Here is a 9,529-nt window from a genome sequence, read left to right as displayed (position 1 = left end):
CCAAAAACTAATTGATATAAATCGCAGTGTCACAAGGAGTATTGTTGTGATGCAACACCCACATGTTTTTAATGGTTGGTCTCACACGCATGACTCTTTTTCCAAGTTTCTCGAGAACTTTGTCGGTAAAAATGTTGATTACCCATTTGACTTTGAGGCACAAATTCTTTGTGAATGATTCCTTGGCTATCGAAAAAGTATATCAGCATGCATTAGATTTTTGACTTGTTCATTCTTACTTTTTTTGGCCTTGGAGAGGTTGAAGTGTGCCACTCCATGCTCTGGCGTTTGGTTTCCAGGTCATACGCAAACACCCAAGACTCATCATTTATAATAACAGGTTCTAGAAAATGGGGGTCGTTTTAGTTGTTCCCAAAAAGTTAATGCACTTTTTCTTTCTGATGTCTATTTACTCTTGTAAAAAATTTTTCGGAACAAGTTTTGCACAGATTTTTCTCATCTTCAATTCATTGATTCAAATTTGATGAACAGTTTTGTGAGACAAGTTTAACTCTTCATCGATTATTTGGACTGCCAAACGACGATCTGAATGCACGAGTACGTGGATTCTGCCATAATTTTCATTGGTTCTTGAAGATGACGGCCTTTCATTGCGAGGTTCGTCTTCAATTGATTCTCTTCCTTTTAAAAATGCGTTAAACCATTTAAAAACCTGGGCTCTCAATAAAACACTGTCTTAATAAATTTGACGCAGTTTTTCAAATGTTTCTGTTACACTTTGCCTAAATCTGAAGCAGAAGTTGATAGCACAACGTTGTTCGAAATTGATGTCATTCATTTTTAGAACGCACTAAAAAAAACTTTCTCATAAAAATTTTTTTTCGGACAGCGCATCAACTCTAGTGAGTTCAAACTTGTATTGGACCAGTATCAGATGTTTACCTGTCAACCCTCTACGTGTCGCGTTTCCAGTGTTACCAGATCGAACACTGGAAAGTTAGTCTTTGTTCAGACCTTAGTAATAAACTCATATATTAAGATTTTTTTTATTGATTAATTTGTCACCATCAAGTCTATGATTTAGTCTGGCGGTGATAAGAGAACCTTTAAGTGTGAGCATTTTGTGTCCGACCCTACGTTTTGAATTTATCTTTTATTTAGTCTAGGTAATCACACAACTCTTATATTCCAGCGTGGGTATGAATAATTTAATTTATGTTTCTATGTGGAATGTAGGTTGGAACTTAGATGAACTTTGAGAAGGCAGTTAGGTTTGAGACACCACGCGAATGGTCTCGAACTCATCCGCTAACTCAAATTTATTCATTTGTTAATAGTAACTCTTTCTTTAATATTAAGCAGAAGAACACAATAAATATCAAGTAAAAAGTGAGAGTTATTGTATCTCGAAAGCAGTTTCTCTGAGACTGTAAACATCAGAGTGGTCCTTTAAGAAAATCCAATCAACCATCGACTTCACACTAGAGGAATAAAGTTTGATCTTCGAGTCGCGGAATACAACTGTTTTGTGAATTTCGAATCAAACAAGCTTCCTCCATTGGACCCAATCAGCCCCCTCCCCAGATTCCTCAAGTTCGTCATCAGTGGAGTCACATTTCGGGTGTTTTCTTTTTTTGTTATTTGCACTCCTCCAAAATGTATTTTACAGATATTTTATGTGACCACATACTGGATTACTCACTCGCTAGTGGAACTAGAATCCTCAATGGAATTCTTGGATTGTGTTGGTGGTTTTCCATAAAGAAACTTGGATACTTTGCGATCCAATTTCGACCCGAATATTTGGTTTTTGCACACCTTAGAGGCGTTCACTCTCATGTTTTGCCATTCTGAATTCCTTCTCATTGCCAAAACATCTGTTTGCTCTAATGTCAGGAAACCTTAGTAAAGAAAATCAAATCCGAATACCAAACTGACCTGCAGTGGTTCGCAACACTACCCCAATTGATTCGAACTTGACTGTTGGCGAATTTAGCCTCACCATGGCCTTTCACTGCTTTAAATAAAATTTTCTTTTCTTCTAGGGACCATTGTATGCGACTTTTTAAAAATAAAAACAGAAATTGTTGTCATTTGATAAAAGGCAATTAGGAATACTCATTTCTTGATGGTTAATGGTAAGACTGATTAGGTGAGCTGTGTGGTTTTGGACGCATTATTGCAGTCACAACTTTTGACTAAAAGGAATTGATTGGAATAAATGTTGTATATTACCTCAAGAAATCAAGATCTGATTAGATAGATTTTACACTTACTGATAAGCCAGAACAATTATTCAAAGATGCTGATGAACCAAAACAGGTGACACACAGGTGTGAGGGTAATTGGGCTGAAGGAACTGAATTTAACCTTAATTTCTTCTTATTGGTCTTGTTTTTGAAAATATCTTCTCCCTACAATCCATTAGACTATAACTAATATGTCATTAGAATGTAACTAATTAGTTTCAATTATAAGGAATGATTGTAATGTGTTAATGTGTTGGGTATTTACCTTTAAGCTCATCAGAAAGTCCCAAGAAGGAGAAAAAAATTAGATAATCTTACTTCACCAAATACCACTTTATTATACAAATACCACAGCCCTAGTACTCTAATTTTAGTAGTTACTTTAGTGCTTAAATGCCTTCTAGTGAACAAAAATCACAGAAAAGATTATATCATTACTTACCTTGAAATGGTCTTCACAAACTTTAAAATCTTTCTTGTGATGGGTGCATACTGCACTGAGCCATTTTGCCCGTGCATGGGGTTCTGCTGGAAAATCAAAATACTCTTTTAAGCATCTCCCACCCTCAGTGGAAGTGTTGCCACAATTAGACACGCAGCATATTTTGTTGAACCAGTAATATTTCATTGTTCAAATTATTGAAACACGATTTTACTGTATGAACCAAATACAAATCAAAGAATAGTAAATGTGTATTGGATAAGTAGCTCTATTGTCATATTGCAAAATTTAGAAGATTGGAAAAAATAATTTGACGTTAAAGTTAAGAGGACATCAATAATCGGCCCCTCACAGTATTTTTTGCAAGCAAAATTTTGCCACAACGTCTCTGAATGCATTGTAGGTTAAGGTCTGGGTGGAAACCTACAATTATTTTATCAAATAATTTTGATTTATCGTATCTTCAAGGCTCTACGGTATTTTCCCTTAGATCTTTGGGACACACATAAATTGATGCAAACCCTTTTTTATAACTGATGATATTTAACTGATTTACCCCAGTTGCGGTTATTGAGCATATGTATATCGCTAAGTACGTCTAAGTGCATACTAAACCGAAATATTTATTTCTTACTTCCAAAGAGCAAACTGAAGAATTAAAGACTGGAACTTCAAAATTAATCACTTTGAAAATTCGTGAATTAAGTCAATGAAAATGACTTATAGTTTGTAATTTGGTTCTTTGCACGTCCACCGAATTAGTTAGCACGTACGTATGACTAATGTGTAGGGGGAACGTAATATTCAAAAAAACAAAGACAGACAAAAATATGTGTGTCGTCTATTAACTAGACTAACGGGTGAAAACTAATAATGGCATTACGTACGGGTTGAATAAAGATGGTGTATGAGCGCATGTCTTCGCGTTGCTCAATTGTATTGATCGGTACGCGATCAGCGGCGTCACAAAATTTTACACATATACAGGTATTATCAGATCAAGTTTGAATATAGAGATTGTGCATGAGAACAGAACTGTTTTTAGTACATTTTTCTCGTGGATGTGAAGACATCAGCAGCTCTTAATTTGAATTTGAATACACATAATATACATTAATTTATTTCAATTCAATGACATAAAATTTTTGGGACGCCACTGGTCACATTTTATGGTGACCATCAATTGATTTAATACATACGCTTGAAATTTGTGACGTGCGTGCAAAGAACCAAACTACAAACTATATTTTGATTTTCTATATTGTTGTTTATCACTCATTAGTTAATTACAGTAAAAATATTAATACTCTTGTTCGTTAACGCTCTTTTAATTGTTGTTAAAAGATTTGAAGAGGAATAAATAATAATTTACAGGGGAAAGGTTTGTGGTGCATTATACACTCGAGAGTAGTTCACACCGAGAACCTGCACCGACAAGTGACACTCACAGGAGTGACAGTTGACGAGTAGCAGGGGCGGAAATAGCGAAAGGGTTGGTTTGCTATAAAAACCCAAAAGGACCCTTAAAAGCTCTCTTACACACTTAGTCTCTCATACTCTTAAGCTCTTATACTTTGACACTCACTCTTAGCTCTCTCGAGATAACGTGCCACAATTATCACCCTCCGTATAATACATACAGACTGTGATAATAAACGTAGCAATAGTTTTGTGTAAATAAAGATAGTCGAGCAGTATCAGCGCGTATTTTGTATCTATGACTAGTATCTTTGCCGGGTTAGAATACTGGTCCCTTCAGCGTGTTCAACTTGTAACGGAAGAATAGATCACCCCGTTAGCACCAACCACACGCCGCGTTACTCCGAATCCCATCGGTAAACGCAAACACCTATAAACCCGACAGGTTCTAGTTACAGTTGACAGATGGTGACGTTGCAGCTTCCAACGTCAGAGTGGCGACAGTTGGCAAACTCAGTACCAAAAGAGCACAAAATTTGGGTCCTATCGAGCAAATTGAACCATTGCGTCCATATTTCCTAAAGGTAAATTCATTATTATTGACTTACTCCTCAGAAGCACTTCAAAGAAACAATTAAATTCTAGAGGAGCACAAAAATGCCTAACACACTTTTGATACTCGAGGTGTAAAATCTATCGATTCCATATTAATGATTGAAGAAAATTGTTGGTTTGATTGGTATGCAACCAATATTACACTCTATTTTATTTTCATGTCGGCTATTCTGTCTGTCCCGTTGTCGAGGTATGGAATCACTAGGCGTTTTCCTTTAGGTGTCAGAAATAGGATTGCCACACAGAACTCGTAAAACAGGAACTTTTGTGTTTTATTACTAAACTTAGAATAAACTTATTTCTACTATGTACAGAGTATGATTGTTACCAGTTGGAGTACATGTGGAGGGTGCGAGGCCCGAAAGAGAAAAAAGACCGTTGGTGGTGTGGCCAACGGTTTTATATGGTTTTGATCGAACTATCCAGAATGTATTCCCGGAAACCGTTATGGAAAATGTTTTCCCGCCGTTGTTTTAGTTCTCTACAGAACCGAGATGTTCTGGCTCGCCGTGCACTGTCACTGTCATTGTAGACGGGTGATACTGCACGCGCTACTGGCTCCGCCACATGTCTGCAATCTGGCACATCTGTCACCATCAGCTGTTCTAAATTTTATATCCTGAAATCGTGAGCTATTTTTTGTAATTTAAACTTGTGCCATACCAAAGAATATTCGAAAAAATCAATTAAAATGGTAAATTCCCAAATTATTTTAATTGTTTAACTACAACAAATAATGTATTGTATTTTCAGTCAGATGTTGTTCAGGAGTTCTTAAAAAACTTGGATGAAAAAGAAGTGTTATAAACTTGTGGCATGAACTGGAGCAAAAAAACTATGAGAATAAACTCCTAAAAAAAGAAGCCAAACTTCTAAAAAAAGAAGCCGAATTCCAGAAAAGAGAAGCAGAATTACTCTTAAAAAACAAAGAGTACCAATATGACACATTAATTATTCAAAATAAACTAGTAAATTAATGTGATTTTGATCTAAATTAATTTAATTAACAGTACATTAAAAAACAAGTTTCATAAAACGGTTTTTAAAGCACGAATTCAAATTTAAAAAACAAGTAACTATGAAACGTATTTTTTATACTATCTCTTGTAATTTGTCCTTTTTGAGTAAAAAATGCTTTACCGTTTTTGTGATAGTCTGATAATTGATAAAACTTTCATTGAAAAATAAAAATTTATTTAGTTGCCTCTTATTTTATTCAAACTCTATCACATAAATTGTTTTGCATCACTGTAAAGCTGTAAAGCTATAAACGCAACCAAATCTGTGATGTCAAATTACAAAAAATAAATTGTCATTGTTATATTTTAAGCCACTGCCAATTGGGAAAATATAAAAAATGAGAATTTTTTAGACATAAGAAGTTTCATTGATTTTTTCGATAGAAAATTTTTAGATGGAACAATTACAGAACAAGCGGCTCTTTTTCTCACGTTTGTCAAAATGAATTCCAAAAAACTCCAAGAATTGAGCTTAGATGTTGATAATTTTAATCACATTTTTACATATCTTTACAGGAAGCTATGTACAGCGGCTCACAATTTTTTTAACATTAAAGGATGCTTAATAATTGAGAAAAACCATTTGCAAAGTATGGAATTACGGGTAATCGGATTGCTGTGGGATATATTTCCGCTGCCAGCGGAGAAATTGTTATTAAAATGATCCCATAATGATTTAGTACTAATTTTTGATTTGAAGAAAAATTAAATTGTATTTTAGTAAAAATTTGAAATAAATTAAATTATAAAGAAGTGTATTTTTAATAAAATCTTCTATTGATGGTTTTCCTGAATTTTTAATAACGTGAACTGGTAAAACTCCATTCGTCGGACCTCATCACCGGGTTTAAAGGCCTGTACGTTTTGGAACGAGTAGAGGTGTATATGGTACTTTTTCAAAATTCGTCTGACAGACGAAGCAGATATTCCCAAATCTATTTCTGCAGATGGTGTTGAGCTTTGTGGTGATGCGTGGAAATAAGCCAATGTATTTATTACATTTTCCTTGTCATTGCTCACCGGTTTTGAGGAAAAAACGTAGTTTATTAGGTCCTCTGTGAACCCCAGAACACCAATTCCAAAATTTTCAGCGGTTAGCGCACAATACCGATTTCCGTGAGATCTTGCAGCTGTCAAAATTTTCAAATTTTCCCCAATAATTCGGAAACGGTAAATTTTAGACATAAGACACTTTATACCATGAGATTATTTAAATTTCATATCTAGTCGGCTGTGAAGTTTGTTGAAAAAAAGAACGTATGTCGATAATTGTTTGTGAATATTTGATTACCTAAGTAACTTCCATCATTTGCTAATTTTTCACGATCAAGCTACGACCTACTTTTTATCTTTCGTTTTTCTTGTGTAAAATCCCACAGCTGGCTAGATATGAAATTTAAATGATCTCACTGTATAAACTGGCGTTGAAATTTAATGATAAATCTGAAAATGACAAAAAAATTAGGGGGTTCCGTTTAAAATAACGAAGTTGGTAGCCACTTCCGATATGACCGGAAGTGCCGCCGTTTTGACAATATTTTACTTGAATTCGAAATAGTTAATTCTAGCCTGAAACCAAATTTCATTGGGCAACAATAGTAGGAAGTCAAAAATTTTCTAATTAACGGGTTACGTGGCTAACCCTGTATTCGAATACTTCTCTACATTATAATTATACAATTCTTCAACTTTAAACTCAATATTAAATTTTTGGTTATTATTCATTTTATTACAATGTGCAATGTAAATTGACGAAACAAACACTGAAACTGAAACAGAAAAATAGAACGCGATCTATTTCCTGAAACATGTTTCAATAAGATTTCAAGCTGTAAAAATATTTCGTGCATATGAGTCCCACTCGTTCTTTAAATGGGCAGATTTCTATTTGTTTTTATCCATTCTATTTTTATGTTTCATGTTTCATGTTTTACATTTCATATTTCTTTGATGTGCGGCCTGCCTAAGACTTCTTGAGAAATTCCGGAGGGTTTTATTTGTAAACCGTACTACCGACATCCGTTGAATATCGTATCAGGATGGTCACACGGGTTTATTGGTCACCTGGATTTACGACACCCTTTTTCGCATACTTTTTTACCGAAATTCGAAATTCCCAAAAAATTTAAACTATTTTCAGATAATACTTAACAATTAATGAGGGAATGGTTGTTAAATCATGTCCCCCATCAATTAAAAACACCTCCTCAATCCCAAGATCTCAATCCCATTGAAAATTTGTGACAACATCTGAACAAGCGAATCAGGAAGCATGACATTCAAAATAAGAATCAACTTTAAGCAATTCTAAAAAAAGGATGGCAAAATATTTCATCAAACATTACCGAGAACCTTATAAAATTCAATGTTCCTCGCTTATAAGCTGTTGTTGATACAAAAGGATTTTCTACAAAAAATATTGAAGCTTACAAAATCCTTTAAAAATACTATTAATAATTCAATGTACGAATATTTTCAGATTCAGATTTCAGATATTTTCTATTTAATTTTGGGATAAATTGTTAATAAATATTTTTTTTGCATATTGCTGCAATAAAGCCCTTCACGATACCCTATTACATTTTTGTCTGTTGTCAAACTTATTCAAGATATCTTGTCAATTATACTAAATTAAGAGGTGTACGAACATTTTTTTAACCTACTGTAGACTCGAATTTGTTACATCCCATATAGCGCAAGGACTGGTAAAAACGTTGCTGGAAAAACTTTCACGCTGATGATTTACAGTCGATAAAAATGAAACTCGTACACCAAGGTTTTTTCATCAAATTTCCAGTTTAAATAAAAACTAACAATAAAAATATACTCATAATGTAACACTACATATTATAATTAAAATTTTTTTTAAATCCACACTTCCCCAAAAAATTAACACACCACCAAAAAGTAACCAAAAGTTTCAAATAATATAATCTTTTTTCAAAACTCTTGTCCGATTTGAACGATTTTTTTTTAATTGACAGGTTGTCTCTTCAAGAACGTTGGTGTATTAACTGTATTCGCATAGAAACCTCTTTTTTATAAATACCGGCTATACCAATTATAGCCTGTTTTTGTCATAAAATTTGCAGCACCTTATAGAGCTTAGCAGTTACATTATCAACTTAGAATTGAAATTACACTTTAGAGTTATGTTTTTGTAACATTTTCTTTTTTGCTTTACTCCATTATTTTTCCTATTACACGAGAAAAACCATTTTATAAATATGACATGATTTTATTCAATATACATATACAGGGTGTCCGGAAATTAGAGGTAAATATTTTAAGTGATGATTGTATGACCAAAAATATGTAGAAAACCTCATATAAACATAGGTAGGCAAATGAACCCTAAGAGAGCTAGACCCTTTTAAAAGGTGAAGCCTGAAGATGGTTTTTTATCGATATATTCATAACAGTTTGAAGTAAAGTTATGAAATTTTGACTGTTAACTCAAATTTTTATGATAAATTAAAAAACTTAAACGAAATTTAAAAATCTTGTTTAGATGTGTGTTAAACAGGACTAAAACAAAACTAATATCCAAAAAGATGTTTTATAATTAATAGGATTTTGAAGGTTGACTTACGATCATGATTTTCGGTAGCTATAGCTGTAGCTATCACTCGGCAGATGCGAATATATAGCTGCCAACAAAGTGCGGCATTGAGGTAACTAAACTGCGGCGCAAATTACAAAGGTAATATAATATTGTATTGTATACAGCTTGTCCATTATTCGAGTCTTAAAGGAATTCATTATTAATTTTAAATGCTCGGAATGGTAGGTAAAGCAGATTCAAATACCAGGTATTTTTTTGG

The 9,529-nt window shown here is 33.7% G+C and overlaps 1 pseudogene; it reads right to left on the bottom strand.

Moving 5' to 3' along the window:
• Window positions 1–1,659: 1,659 nt before the first annotated feature.
• LOC136418967 (uncharacterized) lies at window positions 1,660–2,951 on the bottom strand (annotated as a pseudogene).
• Window positions 2,952–9,529: the final 6,578 nt, after the last annotated feature.

This window comes from Euwallacea similis, unplaced genomic scaffold, assembly GCF_039881205.1.
Source record: "Euwallacea similis isolate ESF13 unplaced genomic scaffold, ESF131.1 scaffold_52, whole genome shotgun sequence".
Taxonomy (NCBI): Eukaryota; Metazoa; Arthropoda; class Insecta; order Coleoptera; family Curculionidae; genus Euwallacea; species Euwallacea similis.
This window is presented reverse-complemented; position numbering and strand designations above follow the sequence as displayed.